This window comes from Crotalus tigris, unplaced genomic scaffold (assembly GCF_016545835.1).
Source record: "Crotalus tigris isolate CLP2741 ecotype Arizona unplaced genomic scaffold, ASM1654583v1 scf7180000024401.5802323, whole genome shotgun sequence".
Taxonomy (NCBI): Eukaryota; Metazoa; Chordata; class Lepidosauria; order Squamata; family Viperidae; genus Crotalus; species Crotalus tigris.
This window is the reverse complement of record NW_024100569.1, coordinates 3,449,569-3,468,787: the sequence shown is the minus strand read 5'-3', so window position 1 is coordinate 3,468,787 and position 19,219 is coordinate 3,449,569. Positions and strand designations below refer to the sequence as shown.

The 19,219-nt window shown below is 42.0% G+C and overlaps 1 protein-coding gene across 1 annotated transcript in view; it reads right to left on the bottom strand.

The window, feature by feature from the left end:
- LOC120301863 (cysteine-rich venom protein catrin-like) overlaps positions 1-18,846 on the bottom strand; it is a 59,551-nt gene extending 40,705 nt beyond the window's left edge. The window contains exon 1 of the transcript XR_005555052.1: positions 18,671-18,846. The gene's annotated coding sequence lies outside the window, so the exon portion shown is untranslated. The remainder of the gene's footprint in view (positions 1-18,670) is intronic.
- Positions 18,847-19,219: the final 373 nt, after the last annotated feature.

Genomic DNA, 19,219 nt, shown 5'->3' with positions numbered 1-19,219 from the left:
GTTTCATTGAAGAGAACAAACTTATAAAGCCTTGTTATTGCAGATTTTGCAAATAGAAAACAGTATTTTGATTGGTTGAAACAGCTACCCTAAATCTACCTGCTTTAGAAACGGCAGAGTCTCAAAATGTCAGCATGCCTCAGATTCTGAAATCGTGTATTATTAAAATATTACACCACTGCTTAATGGGATGTCTACAATCAGATGAAGACCATGTGGATGGTACCAGTGAAACAGAACATATTAAAAGCTTATGCTTTAGATTTTCTATGCCTCATGTTCTCTGGATCATCATCAGTATTTCTGAGAAAATGAATAACTTATATTTCACCCAGGGTTCCCTTGATGAGGTCAAGACATTCATACAGCGCATCAAAAAGAGCCGTAAACCACTGTCATTAATGTCAAAGATTGAATCTGAATTGCCATTGTCTCTGAAGAGGCTCATATGCCAAAATGTAACATAAATTAATCACAAGAATCTCTTAATGCTATGAAATTTATAATAAAATGGGCTTTACAAATCACATGAAATATCTATTATGTTTTTCTTTTGCTGACCCCTGTTTAACTTTGGCAGATGTTAAACACAATTTAATCAAAACTCAAGGAGTATTATTCAATTGGGTTTTCCCGATGAGGCGGGGCTGGCCAGATTTGCAAAAGCTGTGAAGAACTCATCAACTCTGGTGTGATTATTTTGTAACATTACGTGCTATTTAAATGCAGCTTTGCAAAAGTTGTGAAAAACACACCTCCTCTGATGTGATTAAGTTGTGACATCACCAGCGTATACAAAAGCAGGGTCCATACTGGTCTAGTCACATTTGCTGGTTACTGGCATATCTGTACCTCCGGAGCCATTTGATCTGCTAAGAAGACCCTTTTCAGAATGGAAGCCACTATTGTAAGTAGTTTTATGGCTATTTTTTGAAACACTTAGATGCAAAATGGAGTTTTAGAATATTCTTGTCTGCTTGCTTGTTTGACTGATTGATTGTTTTATTTCACTAGAATGAATTGACAGACTCAGAATGTTTGAGGGCTTATGAAGGTATTTGTCTTTCATACTTTCACACATTTAGATTCTGGTAAACATTTCTGCAACAAATCTGACCATAGGATTTTTCTTTTCCTTCAGAATGGGAGGATGACCAGCTATTTACTGATGTTGCTATTGCTATAGAAAAACAATTGACAGACTCAGAATGTTTGAGGGTGTATGAAGGTATTTGTCTTTCATATTTTCATACATTTTAGATTCTGGTAAACATTTCTGCAACATTCTGAACATTGGGGGTTTTTCCTTTCAGAATGGGAGGATGACCAGCCCTATGTAGACCTTACATTACCCCATGAGCCCCAAGAGGCCCAGCCATGCACAAGCTACACAACACGAATGTTGTTAGGAGGTATAATATCTAGCATTTTATCCAACTACAAAACCATTAGTATTATTTTTTAGAAACTAAAGGGAGGGGAGCGGTATTACATTATTAGGAATGTTGGTGGTAACCTTTTGTTTGTTTGTTTGTTTAACCAGAGCCATCCTGCAAAAAAGCAAAAATGCATGGAGGTGGACTTCCCGCATCCCCAGCAGACAGTCATAAATGTGATTCCATGCCAGCATCTCAATCAGAAGGGGAGATATGTCAATCTACACCACAGCTACAAGCCCCTAACTCTGCAAACTCTCAGAATATGAACAATGTTTATCTGGATATGGTACAGGAATGGGAGAAGCCTATCAGGAATTTCAGGGCTGTGGAATATTATCAACGCTATAGATTTATTAATCTTGACTGAATCCAGTCTTTTGTAGATGCTATAGAGGCTATTCATAATGTGATACAACCTCTTTTGAATAATGTTGCTAGAGATATAGGTCTAAACGATTTTGTTCAACTCTGGCTGGATGCAGAGGGGTTAAATCATCCTCTCTTTTCTCTTAGGAGGAATATCAATGATTTAAATGCTGATGATTTTCTGACCAGTATTGAAAATCTGCTGCAAAGTAAGGCCGAGATATTGTGGGGGGGTAATTTGCAATTAGTGGTTACCGTCGTGAAGAACAAGGAGGGGGGAGGTCTTAGGAAGTTAAACACTGTGCTGCTCACCAGAGTGCTGGAGAAAAAAAGACAGCACCTAGTAGATTTCAATGTGGGAGGTGAATTTCTGTGTTTTGCTAGCTGTTTGCTCTGGCTGATTGGCGGGGATGTTAGAAATCAAGAAATTATTACCAGGGCCAGGGAACTTCACAATAGACTGGGTGTTTCCACAGAAAACAGAATTGACTTTTCTCAGATACACCTCTTTGAAGAAGCTTTAAGGGTCACTATAAAGATCTTGTTTTATATGCAGGACGGTTGGCGGTTTTTTGTCACAGGTAGCCCCCAGCAAGAAAAAATAGTGTTTATATTGTTACATGACAAGCATTATTATGGCATCAAAAATATCAAGGGCTATTTCTGTAAATTCTGCCACACACCCTACCACCACAAATTTAGTCATGGCTGTCAATATATGTGCAGAGCCTGCCTCACCCAAGAATGCCAGCAGGTGGTGGAGGAGAAGGCACGCTGCTGTAGGTGCAAAGAGTTTTGCCGGTCTAAGGTGTGTCTTGAAAGACACACACAGCTTGCTATGGAGGGAAAAGTTGACTGCAAGAGTAAAGAATATTGTGAAACGTGTGGGGTTTACATCTTTAGCCCCCACAAAAAGTGCAAGGAAACCAAGTGTTGACAGTGCTTTGAGAAGGTTGAAAGCTTGGAAGGGCATTTATGCTTTCTAAATTCGTTGGACCAGCCGCAAATTGGCAAAAGATACATCGTTTATGATTTTGAATGCTGTCAAGAGACAGGCATCCATATACCTAATTATGCCTGCGCCAAGGATATGTTGAAGGATGAGGATGATAAAGATGTTGTGAGGTGGGATTGTTATGGTGTTAGATGCCTGGAGCAGTTTGTAAAGAATTTTATAAATCATAAGTTTAAAGGATGTACTTTTATCGCTCACAACTCCAAAGGTTATGACGGGTACCTAGTACTGAAGCAGTTGATCCGTGAAAAGGTTAGGGTTCAGCTTATAAGTCGAGGGGGGGGAAAAACTTTCGTGTATCACCCTGCCAGATTATAAGATCCGGTTTATTGATAGCCTCTCATTTTTGCCCCTTAAATTAAGCAAATTACCCAAAGCTATGGGGTTTCAAGGCTGCAAAGGATATTTCCCCCACTTGTTCAATACAATGGCCAATCAAGACTATGTGGGGCCACTCCCTGAAACCAAGTATTACAGCCCTGAAACCATGATGCCAAGGGAGAGAGAAGAATTCATGAAATGGCACTCTGCTAATACAGGTACTGTATTTAAACTAAAGAAGGCTCTGGCTTACTATTGCAGACAAGATGTAGATATATTAAGAGAGGCCTGTATTCGATTTAGGGAACAGGTGATGGAAATGACTGAGCGAGAATGTTTCAGGGGGGTCGGGGGGGATATTGTTGAGGAGATAGCGATTCGATGCATTGACCCCTTCCAACATATCACATTGGCATCTGTCTGTATGGCCCAGTACCGGTTCATGTATTTGAAGAGCTATACCATTGCATTAGCTCCTTTGGACAATTATCACAAGACACAGAAAAGGTATTCAGCTCCAGCGATTCAATGGTTGTTGCATATAGAGCACACTGAGAATCTCAATATCCAGCATGCCCTGAAGGGGGGTGAAAAGCAAGTAAGCAAATATTTTTTGGATGGTTTTGCTGTCATAAATGGAACTCCCACAGCTTTTGAATTTCACGGTTGTTTTTTTTCATGGGTGCCCTGTCTGCTACTCTGAAAAAGACTTCAACAAATTACTTGATTCAACATATGGAGGCCTGCACAACCGTACTAAGATTAAAGAAGAGTACCTCAGGGACCAGGGGTATGCTGTGCGCTGCGTCTGGGAACGTGAATGGAGGGCCATGGTGGAGGATGACACCTCTTTGAAGCAGTTTCTAGTTGAGAATAAGCTCCCAACTCCTTTGAATCCTCGAGATGCTTTTTTTGGTGGTAGAACAAATGCTACATGCCTGTACTACAAACCAAAACCCGGTGAACAAATCTTATACTATGATTTCACCAGTTTGTACCCGTTTGTGAATAAGACCAAGGAGTACCCAATTGGCCATCCGCAAATCATCTACCAAAACTTTGGGGACATAAAGCAATATTTTGGGTTGGCCAAAGTCAAAGTGTACCCACCAAGGAATCTCTATTTCCCAATCCTACCCCACAAATCAGGGGGCAAATTAATGTTTAGTTTGTGTGCAACCTGCACAGAAAAACTGCAAACCACCCCCTGTAAACACAGTGATGAGGAAAGAGCTCTGACTGGGACATGGTGTACCGTTGAATTGAATGTAGCTTTAGAAAAAAGTTACAGAATTGTTGAAATCTATGAGATCTGGCATTTTGAAAGAACATCAAATGAGCTATTTTCAGGTTATATGAACACGCATCTCAGACAGAAACAGGAGGCCAGTGGTTACCCTGACTGGTGCAAAACAGAACAGGATGAAAAGCAATATATTCAGGATTATGAAAAGATGGAAGGTGTCCGCTTACGACGTGACCACATTGAAGTAAATCCTGCTAAAAGACAGATTGCCAAGCTGTTTTTAAATTTGCTGTGGGGCAAGTTTGGTCAGAGCACCAATCACCTGACCACATCCGTGGTGACAAACCCTGAGGATTTATTCAAATACATTTTTGTGCCCTATTATGATGTTTCCTCACGTGAGTTTGTGGATACAGAGACAGCCGTTGTGACATGGAAAACAGCCAAGAACCACCCCACCAAATCGACATGCACTAATGTATTTATCGCCAGCTTTACTACTGCTTATGCCCGGCTGGAATTATACAGATTACTGGATGGGCTGGGCGATAGGTGCCTGTACCATGACACCGATTCAGTCATTTTTGTAAGTAGAGAGGGGGCGTGGACACCTCCTTTGGGTGATTATTTAGGACAGCTGACAAGTGAGATTCCGCCAAACACTACGATAACAGAGTTTGTTGCGGCCGGTCCCAAAACGTATGCTTATGCTTTGTCCAACGGGAAAACGGTGTTAAAAGTGAAGGGGATCACGCTAAACTGTGGTAATAGCAACAAGGTTAATTTTGACAGCTTGAAAGATTTGGTAGATGATTATTGTGTGTCTGGTGCAGAGAGAAAATAGGAGATTGGGGTAGAGCAGTTGGGGATTGTTAGGGTTAAGAAACATTGGACCCTAGAAACGCGGGTCCTCCGAAAAACTCTAAAAGTAGTGTATAATAAGAGGTTATTAAAGAGTGAAGATTACTGTACGCTGCCCTACGTTTATTAAGGATGGCAGAAAACATTGCACAATTTGTACACCCTTTCTCCTGTATTATAAGCGGCCCGTCCAATTCTGGCAAATCTTTTTTTATCAAACAAATGTTAGAACATGGTGATGTTGTGTTGTCTCAAATGCCTCAAAATATTGTATTGTTTTATAGTTGTTGGCAACCTCTGTACAAAGAACTGCTTAATAAAATCCCTTATATTAAGTTTATGGAGGGGCTTCCGTCTTCTTTTGAAGATGATGATTTGTTTCCGCCAAATCAAATCACTCTAGCTGTGATAGATGATCTCATGGCATCAGCCGGTGACAGCGATCAAATAGAGAAGGCTTTTACACAGTACGTCCATCACAGAAACCTGAGCATTATTCTCATACTACAAAACCTGTTCTTTCAAGGTAAGAAAATGAGAACAATAGCTCTGAATTCCAAATATTTGGTTTTGTTCAGCAGCCCCCGTGATCAGATGCAAATTGTCACACTGGCCAGGCAGATGTATCCCACTAACACAAAGTATTTTTTAGAAGTATTCCAAGATGCCACTCGCAAACCACATGGGTACCTTTTGGTAGATTTGGCAGCCACCACTCCAGAATCCTGCAGGTTGAGAACAGGCCTCTTCCCGCCTGATTGGCCTACTGTTTACACAATGAAAAAGAAGTGTAAAAAGCAGTAGCTCATTTACCCTACTTTTTCACCCTTCTCTTTTTAAACGGAATAGGCGGGCCCGATGCATAATTCTTCCTGGCTATGAACAACCCTGATCCATCCTGCCCCCTTTCAACAACTTGGGATACAAGATTCCCCGCAACATCTCTGACAATGTTTTTGGCAGCAGATTTCACATGCGGCTTAATGATTTCTTATCCACGCCTCAAAAAAGGCATTGCTTTTTGAAAAAGCCCACGGAACAGACCCCCTAACCCTGTCCCGTACATAATGGGGGCTCCTTGGAAGCCTGGAAGGTCTCCACCGGCTTGTGCCCTGTAGTAAGCCACGTAGTCTTGAGGGTTCCCATGCTCCTTGATTACAACCATCCTTCACTTTTCCAAGGCCTAAAATGAAGCTTGACAATCACCTTCCCGTTATAAAAACGCACGTTTTTGTCCTGGTCGGTTTTGATTTCTATAGTAACGGTATCGATGTGATGTTTGCTGACTGGTACATAATGTGGACGGTCATAGGTTATTGTGATGAAATCGTTGTCTTTCCCTTGCACAGGCACACAGCGCAGTAATGGCACATAGTAGTCACCCACTATCTGGAGCTCTACAATGTCTGTGTAAACATATAAGGTGTTGAATCCAGGGAACATAGTTAACAGCTGTCCAAGTTCTCCGCTAAATAGAATGGTGTGCGGTTCATCACCTTTAAGGTTAATTTTTCGACCCACTGCATCATACTGTAGGGTTGTCTTAGGGCCGTCCTTGGCATTTGATATAAGCTTGTTCATATTTTCTAACAGTTGTCTGATGCTGCTATAGTATCCGCTTCTCAAAGAAAAATGCCATCTCTTTCTCTCATTAGCAATTTCAAAATATCCAGGAGAAGTTAATGTGTGCCAACTATGCGGATACTGTATCTCTGCTAGCCCTACTTCCCATGACCCTGGAAGATCCAACGATCTTGCTAATTGTATAGTAAAATTAGAATTTCTGTTTTGGGGGAAAATTGCTGCTGATGCATTGCTGGGAAGGGTGATGTAAAACTCTGCCATATCAAAGATGTTGTACTTCAGTCTCCTTAACCCAACTGTTGAACTTCTTTGGCCATCCAGTCCATTTGACTAAAAATTCTCTGTGTCTCCCCCGCCCTCTTTTTGCATAATTTTCTCTATTCTGTATATGCTCTGTTGGTCAGCAGGAACCTTTTGGAGCTCCTCAAAGTAAAAAGTCCCCTTTACAGGGTCACCAGTGTAATCATTTAATCTATACACCACTCTTTCCCCCCTTGTCTGCAGTTCTTTGACGATGAATATCTCATCCGTATAGGTTTGCTGATAGCCCTTTTCAAACTTACCCTTCAGTCTGGATACCCTGACATGATCTCCCATCTTAAGACATTTTTCCTTTCTTTTCCTTTTTAAAGCTGCCCCATAAAGTCTCATCCACACACCCCTTTCGTTAGACAAATTTACGGTGTTAGGAGCAGTACCGATGCTACGATGGTAAGCGTTATTGTACCCCTGAATAGTATCTGCTAAAATGTCCACATACCGGTGGGTATTTCTAGCTGTGAAATATCTCCAGAGTTTGTTTTTTAGGGTTCTATTAAACCTCGCTATAATGGCTGCTTTAGTTTCGCTATGAGTGACAAAATGATGAATGCTGTAACGTGCTAAAAGTTTCTTCACTGGAATATTCAAGAACTCTTTACCTGCATCTGTCTGTAATTTTTGGGGTTCATGTCCTGTTTGAAAGATATTCTGGAAGGTGGATGTAACTTCCCTCCCTGATTTATCAAATAAAGGGGAGGCCCAGGCATATTTAGATAACACATCGATAACTGCTAAGATGTACTTTTTTTCATGATTCTCCTTAGAACATTTGGAGACATCTATGAGGTCAGCCTGCCATTGATGATCTAAGCCAGACATTACTGTTTTATTTCTAGGAAAATTAATTCTTGCAGGCTTATGAAGCATATAAGCATCTTCCCCTGACAGCCACGTCTTGACTTGCTTCATGGTCAGGTTTTTATCATGTTTTCTAGCTTCCTGAAAAAGGGCATTCACACCTCCATAACTCCCTACACACCCCGGTGTATAATAAATACAACTTAAAAGCTTTTCATGCATCGTTATACTGAAAGACCGCTGACAAATGTTCAAGTGTTGACATTAACACAGTCTTTTATTGGTTATACAGAATTCAGAGGGTGCACGGCTCCGCCATCAAAAAAATATCCCTCATCACCACTCTCAGAATCAGAAGATAAAGGACTATAACACGCTATTTTATAATACTCTGACCCGCCTGTGCCCCACAAATCACGTCCGCAGTCACAAGCAAACCAGTCTTTACACAAATTGCAGCTCTTTAACTCACAAGGTAGATAGTGTGGTCTCTGGGATAGCTCATAATCCCTGTTATAGTCTAGATCAGAAAAATCTGCAGAAGCTTTCTGACCACGGCGATTACCACAGGAATCTAAAAGTGGGGTGTCTTGAAGTGTTTGCTGTCTAGGTATTACTAATTCAGAGTCTGCAAAATATAAAGCATATCCTGTTAGCGGTGTATCCACTCCAGCATCATTTACATTATCATAAATAAAAACATATTTACTTACCATTGCTGGGAGATAATGTAGTATCTTTCACCATTTCACAGGCTGTCCGGTAAGTACTCTGCATCTCATCGTTAAAGTTACAACACACCATGCTACAGCCATGCAACACAGGTCTGAATAAAAAATTTTCTTTATCATAACCCATGCAACAGATTTTGTTGCATTCTGTTGGCTGGGGCCTTGTATCAGAGTGTCTGACGCTATCTTTTGCTGTTGATGTAAAAACAGCTTTGGAATCAGAGGCTGCCATCTTCAAAAGACTGCTGGGATTAAATCGCTAGCTGTTCAGGCCTGCCCACACAAACTCCCCTGCCCCTTGCAATGACACACCCTTGAGCATTGTGCATGCCCAGATCACGGGGAGCAAACTCCCCTGCCCCTTGCAATGACACGCCCTTGAGCATTGTGCATGCCCAGATCACGGGGAGCATGACATGCCCGGGCATGTCCCTGCCCACACAAACTCCCCTGCCCCCTTGCAATGACACGCCCTTGAGCATTGCGCATGCCCAGATCACGGGGAGCAAACTCCCCTGCCCCTTGCAATGACACGCCCTTGAGCATTGTGCATGCCCAGATCACGGGGAGCATGACATGCCCGGGCATGTCCCTGCCTGCACAAACTCCCCTGCCCCTTGCAATGACATACCCTTGAGCATTGTGCATGCCCAGATCACGGGGAGCATGATATGCCCAGGCACATCCCAAACAAGGCCTAACCCCCCCTTTTTTTTTACTAGCAGACAGACAGAAACACGCATGGCTGCTTGCTGCTTGCCTCTTGTGAGCCTGGTTGGCTGCTTGCCTCTTGTGAGCATTTTAATTCCTGTTAATATTCCTTGTCTTTTGCTATAGTGGGGAGGGGGGCAGAATAAATTTTATTCAGGGTGCAAATGGCAAAATATGTGTCTTTAGATTTTTTACAAAGGTAAAAACCAGCTGTGGGTTTTAAAAGGGGCTGTGTTTGTTTGTTTTTTCCCCTGCGTTCGAGATAATGTTTTTAAAGCCACCTAGAAATAAATACCTTTTAGAAAAAAATATCTTTTAGAAAAAAGGGGTTAAATGCAGGCTCTGGCTGCCTTTCAGGGGATTCTTTTTCCCCAGCTTTTGAGGCACTGATTTTTAAAACTCCACAAAAATTAAAAGCATCGTTAGGCTAGAATGATTAGAAATAAAAAGCTTTTTTATTTTTTATTTCACAGCTCCCCAAAGTAGGGCTTGTTTCCCAAAAACACAAACAGCTCCCCAAAGTAGGGCTTGTTTCCCAAAAACACAGGCCTCTGCTAATTATTCACTTTTACTTAGCTCTTTTTTGGTTTTGAATGTCCAAAGAATTAGGTGTGAATTTAAATGGACTCCAGAAGATGGTAGAGGACAGGAAGACCTGGAGGAACGTTGTCCATGGGGTCGCGATGGGTCGGACACGACTTCGCAATTAACAACAATAACAGAATTAGTCTAGGGTTAACCTAATCATGTACCCAGAGGATTGACTGCCAATCTTGATGGGATTAAGCCAAAACGTCACATCCAGAGGGTGGGGGCTGAGTACGTCACTTCCTTTTAGGGCCATGACCTGTTGACGTAATCAGCACGTGGGCTTGTTTACTTTGATGACATCACTGATCAAAAGTGCTGATAATTTTCATTAAAAAAGGTATACACTACTTCTACTCTTTCATAACCAAGAGGGACAAGGATCTAATTGACAGGAGGTTGCAGTGATAGCCTTGAGGACTCTACTCACTTTATCAGATCCAAAGGATCAACTTGTTTCCAGACTTTTCCCCAGGCATCTCACATGGACCTGTATCACACATGATTCCAACTGGAAATGAATCCAAGCAACTTTGTTTGTTAGGTGTTGAACAAATTACTCTGCATGGTGCTGAAGATGATCACCCAAACCCTCCTGTTCCAGGAGGGACCTGGTGTTCTGGAACTGGACCTCCAGGTGTAGATGCAACAAGAAATAATGCTGTTTCACTGCTCTTATTGCCATTGATAAGCCTTAATAGCAGCTCTAATATGTTCAGTAGGAATCATCCTTTGTTTTCCTACAGTGTCCATAACATATTTCAGAACCCACATCTCTTCTGTGAAACATGGGAGAGTTAGGAGTGATGGATTAAGAGAGGGGTGATCTTTTTCCAGAGCTTGGCCACCCTTTGATTCCAGGATTACATCAAGGCTTCAGCAGGGTCGTGTGGCAAAGCCCCTGGGATATCCCCCATTTTCCTCTGGAACCCATTTGAGTTCATCAGTTGCTGGGGTGGACCGCTTAAATGGATCTGGCTTCCCTATTGTTGAGTCCTTCACGAAATGGCAAGACACGAGAAGCAGTTGTAGTTCTCAGGAAACTTCTTTATTCATGCGTTCACCTTACAGTTAGAAGATGCCGACAACGCCCAAACTCCTGGCCTCTTATATAGGCCATCCCCGGGTAAATCTGCAACTTTTGGCGCACCAGCACTTGCGCATGCGCACACGTACTGGTGACAACCTGTCTGGTCCCGGGCAGCTTGCACTTGCCGGAACCGTTTGCAATGCCCCGAGCCTGCTTGCACAGGCTCGGGACATAACACCCCTTCCCCCTGGGCTAAAACTATTCCTTTCACCATAATAACACATAACTCATGTGTGCAGCAAAAATCCCCCTCAGTACCTGAATAGTCTTTGCAGTGGTGGTGGAAGAGACAGGTACAACCTCAAGCCATTTTGAATGGCTGTCAACCAGGACCAAGAAGAATTGACCCTGAAAGGGCCCAGCGTAGTCAATGTGCACCCTAGACCATGGAGATTGTGTTTCCTCTCATCTATGCACAGGAGCTTGGGGCATTTCAGGGTGCGAGAGTTGACAAAGGTGGCGTGCATGCACCTTAGCTTCAATGTCTTTGTCTAGGCCAGGCCACCACAAGTGGCTGCGCGCAAGAGCCTTCATTCGTACAATGCCAGGATGACCCTCGTGGAGGGAACCTAAGACCCTAGTCCTCATTGAGGTGGGAATGACAACTCTGCTTCCCCAAAGCAGACAACCCTGAGAGGTGGACAACTCGTTCCTTTTTGACCAGAAACTCTGAAACTCAGGACTAGGACAGTGCTCAGGCCATCCAGACAAAAACCAAGAAAGAACATGTGAAAGTGTGTGATCTGTGCCCGATTCAGCGGCTACATCCCTGGCATTCAGGGGAGACTCGGGCAAGGCTTGGATAGAGAGAATATTGATAGCTGGCGCAGGGTCAGCTTCTATTACCGGCAGGGATAATCTGTAGTGTAGTGCCATGCTTCCCAATACCAGGTATGTGTGTGGAGTCTCCTGCAATTAAGACATCATCAAAATAGGGGCAAACCCCTGGTATACCCTGTAGTGTGTTTTCCATTACGCTTTGGAAAATTCCAGGAGCGACATTTACTCCAAATTGAACTCTCTTTACCTTGGAAGCCCCTCTGTGGGTCACAATAGTCTGAGCTATAGCAGCGTCTTCATCAACAGGCAGCTGTTGATATGCTTGAGCTAGGTCAAGCTTTGCAAAAACACGCCCCCCCCTTGAGGGAGGCCAGAATATGACTGACCACAGGAACAGGATAGGCATGTTGCTGCAATGCCTTATTCGGAGTGCATTTGTAATCAGCACAGATGCGAATGTCCCCATTTGCCTTGAGAGGCGTGACAATGGGGGTCTCCCAGGGACTGGAGTCAACAGGTTCCAGAATTCCTTGTTGGATCAGTTTATCCAACTCAGTGTCAATTTTACTCTTTAAAGCAAAAGGGACCCTTCTTGCTTTAATTCTAATGGGAGTGACAGAGGGGTCTAGCTTTAAGGACACAGGAGGTCCTTTGAATGTGCCCAGCTGGGGGCTGAAAATATCTGCAAATTCTTTGCAGACTTCCTGTAGGTCGAGTGTTTGTAGGCTGTTGAGCCCTGTGACGTGTATTCCCAAGGCCTCAAACCAATCGAGTCCTATGAGACTCGTTGTTCACCCCCTACTACTAATATGTCTAGTGGACCTTCAAAATCCTTATACTGTACGTTAAGGGTGGCCTCCCCCTTAACACACACTCTGGAGTTTTGAAAGTCTGTTAACACAATGTCAGAAGGCCTCAGCTTGGCCTGAGTTCCACTACCGGAACAAATCTTCCTAAACGTTTGCATGGAAATGATTGAAAGGGCAGACCCCGTATCCAGTTCCATAGCTAATGGAACCCCTTGTAGCTTCACCTTACGTGACAGCTTTTTCTTAATTGGCTTGTGTGTACCTGTCCTATAGATGCTTCTACGTGAAGCGCAAAACCCCACCCTATTTTCTGGCTGGGGACCCTGGTACCTTTCAGGCGCAATTCTTCCTGAGGTTGTACCTTCAGACGGCCCAGGCACACAGCTGCAATGTGTCCTTGTTTTCCGCACGCCCTGCAGATAGCGGAGCGGAACTTGCAGTCGGTTCTCCTGTGGCGACCTCCACAACCGATGCACTTGGGGAGAGCTGAAGAGCTTCCTTTTTGTTTCCCTTCCTTTGTGGGGTGAAGACGGTCGACTTCCTTGTCCGGATCCTCCTCAGAATTTCTTTGGACTTCTTCCTGGTGCACGGATGCAGCATCTTGACTGTTCCTGATCGGCCGCATATTCTTGACGGCACCGCCCGCTGCTTCCTCTGTGGTGACCTCTCTCAAGGCATCTTGGAAAGACAAGTCCTCCTTAGCAAAAAGTCTCTGTTGTAACTCACGATGCCTTAGCCCGCATACGAATCTGTCCCTCAGTCGTTCTTCGAGGTCCTTGAACTCGCAATGTTTGGTGGCTTTCCTCAATGCGGCGATGTACTCCTTGGCCGATTCTCCGGGTTGTTGATCCCTCTGCTCGAAGGTGTGGCGCCATGCGATGACGGACATCTTAGGCTGGAAGTGCTCCTTCAGTAGCTTTTTTAGATCTGCGTAGCTGACAGAGTCTAAAGGAACAGGTGCTGCAAGGTTCTCAGCAATTTCGAATGCGTCTTGACCACAAATGCACAGCAGGGTGGCAGCCTTCAAACTTTCTTCCCTCACTTGGTTCACTTTGAGATAGTTTTCCACCCTGGCTGCATAGGACTCCCACCTCTCTGGATGTGAGACGTCGAATTCCGAAAGCCTTCTAATCTTTGCCATTTTTGTATCAGGAAGGGTCTATCAGCCAGCCTACCCCCGAATGCACACTGAATTGGCGGGTAGCTGCCGAGTCAACGCCGTTCCTGCCGCTCAGGACTCACTCGGGTAAGCTTACACCTTTTTGTTGATGTAAGGCATCCCATCCTCGTCGCCAGTGTTGAGTCCTTCGCGAAATGGCAAGACACGAGAAGCAGTTGTAGTTCTCAGGAAACTTCTTTATTCATGTGTTCAGCTTACAGTTAGAAGACGCCGACAACGCCCAAACTCCTGGCCTCTTATATAGGCCATCCCCGGGTAAATCTGCAACTTTTGGCGCGCCAGCACTTGCGCATGCGCACAAGTACTGGCGACAACCTGTCTGGTCCCGGGCAGGTTGCACCTGCCCAGGACCGTTTGCAATGCCCCGAGCCTGCTTGCACAGGCTCAGGACATAACACCTATGAAGGGATGGTGGTGGTATAGGAGAATCCCAAGGATACCAGGGCATGATCTGATCATGACAGAGGGGATAAGGTTAGATTCCCTTACCAAATCATGTCACCATTGCTCTGACAAAAAGATCATATTTGGTATGTGACCACTGTCCTAAGTTGGATCCAAGATGATCTGGGATAGGCCCATGGCTGCCATGGTGGCTATGAACTTCTGGGCTGCTTCCAAAGCCAAACCAAGAGATGGTAGGTTGAAGTCCCCCAGAACCATAACTCTGGGGAGCTCCACTGCCAACCTCGAGATGGTCTCCAGGAGCTGAAGCAGAGAGGTTGCTGTGCAGCCAGGTGCATTAGCAACAATTCAAACTGATCTCATGAGACTTGAGAAGCAAGGCCCCTGAAGGCCAAGAGAGATTCTGAATGACCACTTTCATCCCACCTCTCCTACCCTGGGGTCCCAGCTGGTGCCTAATCCTAAACCTGCCTGGCCACATCTCTGAAAGGGAAACACCTGCCTTGTTTTGACAAATAAGATGTTCTTTAATAATTATGATCATCAGCAAAAAAATGCAACAAGTGTTTCTTATTTCAAAATGAATGTCAGGCTGGCTGGGCTAATACATTGCCAAATCAGACAAGCACTTTAATGATGTAATAGTTAATTTTAATTATAATAGTACTAACTTTCTTTTTAAAAAATTAGCAATGACCTTGTTTTAGCTTCTTTTTGTGCCTGGGTGAATGTTGCATCAATCTGATGGCAAGATGAGGCATTTGTAAGCTTGCATAAAGTGGGACATACATGGAAAACTGTTTCAAGCTAAACTATATTGATCAGACATAAGTAATGGTTACCAAGGGATGGATAAATACCTCATATCAACCTGCGACATTAGATAAAATCTATTCCTTCCCCTTAATAATCAGGTCTGCCTTTGGAAAGCTTCTCACAATCAGATTTCCATTTAATGCTTTCAGCTTTTAACAGAAATGAAAAAAAACCAGTTCATTCTGTACAAAATATGGGCATCTAATCATCTGTGCTCATAAATATTTCAGTTGCTGTCAAGCAAAATCAAGCTTCTAATAGCGAGTGCCACACAAAGTGTACTAACCAAACAGGTGATAAGAAAATAGGGGAACTGAGGCACCACACAGGTTATGTAGGATGTAAACAGTCAGTCATGAAGGACTCAAATGTCTATATACCAATGCACAGAGTATGAACAGCAAACAGGGTGAACTAGAAATTCAGGTTAATGAGGGCAGATATGATATTGTTGCCAGTACGGAAACATGGTGGGATGAAACCCACAAATGGAACACACAGCTAGAGGGATTTAAATTATTTAAAAGAAACAGACCAAATAAAAGAGGAGGTGGAGTTGCTCTCTGTAGAAGAAATAACTACATCTCTACAGAAATAGAGCACAACAATGATGAAAACTGTCCTGAATGCATTTGGATCAATATAAAAGGGGAAAAAATGACATTGCCATAGGTGTATACTATAGGCCACCTAACCAAACAGAGGAAATAGATGAACTTTTTGTTAGTCAACTAACTAATGTATGTAGGAAGCACATCACAATAGTAATGGGGGACCTTAACTACCCTGACATCAACTGGAAGACAAACTCTGCATCAAGTGGAAGATCAAACAGATTCCTGTCAAACCTAGCAGACAACTTTGTCTCCCAAAAAGTAGAGAAGGGAACTAGGGGATTAGCCATTTTGGATCTAATTCTCACTAAGAGAGACAAAATGATAGAAGATATTGAAGCCATAGGAACCTTGGGAGAAAATGATCATGCAATATTGGAATTCAACATTATGGAAGCACAAGCAATAGGACACAGTCAGACTAGATTCTTGGACTTTAAGAGAGCTAATTTCAATAAACTTAGAGAGGGCTTGGGAAGGATTCCATGGATGAGAATCCTCAAGGGCAAAACATCTCAAGAAGCTTGAGAAATTTTGAAAAGCGAGATAATAAAAGCCTAGTCCAGCACAATACCAACAAAGAAGAAAAATAATAGCTCTCAAAAGAAACTAGCCTGGCTGCATAAAGAACTCTCTGATAAATTGAAAGATAAAAAGGACAAGTATAGAAAGTAGAAAGAGGGGCACATAACGAAGGCAGAATATCAGCAAATAGCCCGAGCCTACAAAGATGAAGTGAGGAAAGCTAAGGCTCAAAATGAATTAAGGTTTGCGACCAAAGTCAAAAATAACAAAAAAAGCTAGCAGTGTTCCAATATCTCAGGGCCTGCCTCCAGAAGCGGTGAATGCTCCAACACTGGAGGTTTTAAAGAAGAGATTGGATAGCCATTTGTCTGAAATTGTATAGGGTTTCCTGCATGAACAGGGGGTTGGACTAGATGACTTCCAAGGTCCCTTCCAACTTTATTATTATTATTATTATTAGTAGTAGTAGTATTTAATCTTCCAAATTATTTTCTCTTTTATTTTTAATCTTATCTTTATATGATGCATAAGGAATAATTTGACTTTGAATAAATGTTTTAAATCTTTCCCATTCAAAAAGTTGGGCACTTGATGTTTCTGAATTCAAATCAGAATATTGTAAGGTCTCTACTGGCATTTGTTGTACAAATTCTTTATCATTCAATAGGGAAATGTTGATATAGTAATTTCTTGATACCTTAACCAGTTTCTGAAAGACAAATTTAAAGGTAACTGCACTATGATTGCATACATAACAAACATCAATATTGCATTCTTGAATTTGGTGATTTAAAGTCAATGATATTTTAAAAAAATCAAGCCTAAAAAATACCAATGCATTCTTGAATAAAATGTATATTCATTTTTAGTTGAATATTTTAAACACCAAAGTCTATTTAATTCAATTCTTCCATATAAGTTTTAATTGTTTCCCTCAGTAATGATTGTTTTATTTCATGCTGGGGATCAAGCCCAGGGTCCAACTCTTCTATTATCACTTTATCATTCCTTGAATGCCTATGCAAATTTATCAGCACCACCTTACAATGATACTATGAAATGCATGTCAATTTTTTGAAGGCACCTGCTTCTCTTGCTGGTTTGATGATTACTCATGCAGGCCACCATAAAAGGGATTGCTGACCAGCAAAGTAGTTTATGAAAGTATTTATTTATGTTTTAATATATGTATATATTTATCTTTTATTATTGTAATCTGCCAGAGTTAACCTGGTGGTAAGATGGGCAGCTAATAAATTTGATAAACAAGCGAATAAACAAATAAATAAGGCAGGTATATCACTCAATTCATTCTTGCCAGTCCTAAAGATTAAAAAGGAAGACTACCAATCTCCAGAAGAGACATTCTTATATGAGGAAGTTTAATCCAACACTAATAAAAACAGAAGAAAAACTATAAAGTGTTATCATGCAAAAATATAGAATAACATTAAAAATATATTCAGAATAAGAATATAGCTTATTTTTCTGAGATAAGCTTTTAGTTTAAAAAGACTGTCTGAGATTAAAAGAGCAAGAACAGTTTCAACAGCAATTTAATCCTTTTTCTCCTGGGATTATAAAGGCTGTAGAATATCCAAACAAAACCAAAGGTAAAAGTAAACAAGGTTGACTCAGGCTTCCATCGTTCCAATGTCAGTAAAATGAGGGCCCAGATTGTTGGGGGCAATATGCTGAGAGAAGGCTGAAAAGCACTGTGAAGCAGTATAGAAGTCTAAGTGCTAAATGCTACTGCTATGGTTGAACAGTCAAGGAAAGAAGGATGTGTTGCATTGAACGAGAAAATACTATCATGTGAGGCCATGGTTAATTTATGACTGCTGGGTTAATTAGCTAAAGCATTAAGAAGTTTGTCATGTGAATACAACCACAGTGAGCTTTGGTAATCCTGTGCGGATTAACCACTCAAACCGGGTATTTTATTTCCTTCTAATTCACTCTTTTTTCTCTCAAGATCTCCTCATAAAAATACAGACTTCTCTTTGAATTCCCTTTCGTAACTGAGCAAAATAAAGTAGTGATTTCTAGGTTGTCACAACTTTATGTCCAGCATTACAGGATAGGGTAAAGTGTTTAAGCACTATAGACTTTTTAAATATAATATCTCAGCTAGCTTTTCAGGTTTTATTTACTGATTTATTCAATTTATATAGCCACCCATCCTACACTTGTGATCAGAGTGACATACACAAGTAAAAGCCAAACAATTCACAGAATTAAAACATGTAAAATAAAGTTAAAATGGTTAAAATAACTATAATAACAAAAAGATGGGGAGAGTACATTCTCAACTTATATGCATGCAACCATTCAAAGGGCTCCATAGTTCCATGAGATCTCCAGACCTGATGGCAGAATCAAGTTTTAAGGGCCTCCTGGGAGGGCAAGAGGGTTGAGGCCAATTTCACCTCAGGGGAATGATGTTCTAGACTAGAGGGAGGTGACATACCGGTAGCAGAAAGGCTCTCTCCTGGATCCGTCAAATGAAGCTTTTTGGTCAATGGAATCCACAAATGTTCCTCCAGCCTCCTTAGATTAATTTTAAGTGCACTTTTAGGAATGGTTTGGGCTAAGACTGTATGGTAGTCTGGTGCTCACCAATTAGGTAATGATTCAACCAAGTAATATATTAAGTTCAGTGAGGGCATCACTGCTGTATGGTATATGGGATTTTGCCAAAAATTCATCCGTAGCTCTAGCACTGTTGCTTAACTATTTACTTACCTAAGCAGACACTCCATGCCATTTTGTTTTACTGTATTTGTGGTTTTTATGTTATAACCTATAAAGGAGATATGTTTCAAGCATTTCTCTAATTTTCAGAAATAAATGTAATTATTTCAGACATAAGCATAGAAACGTAAGCAGATTGGCCAGCATTTCTTCTCCATGATCAATGAGGGGTGTATAGCATTAGTTGCCAGCCAGGGCTAAGTCCCTGATCTTGTTCTATTGCGTTGCTGTTTTAAGAAAAAAAAAAAATCGATAGATTCTTGCT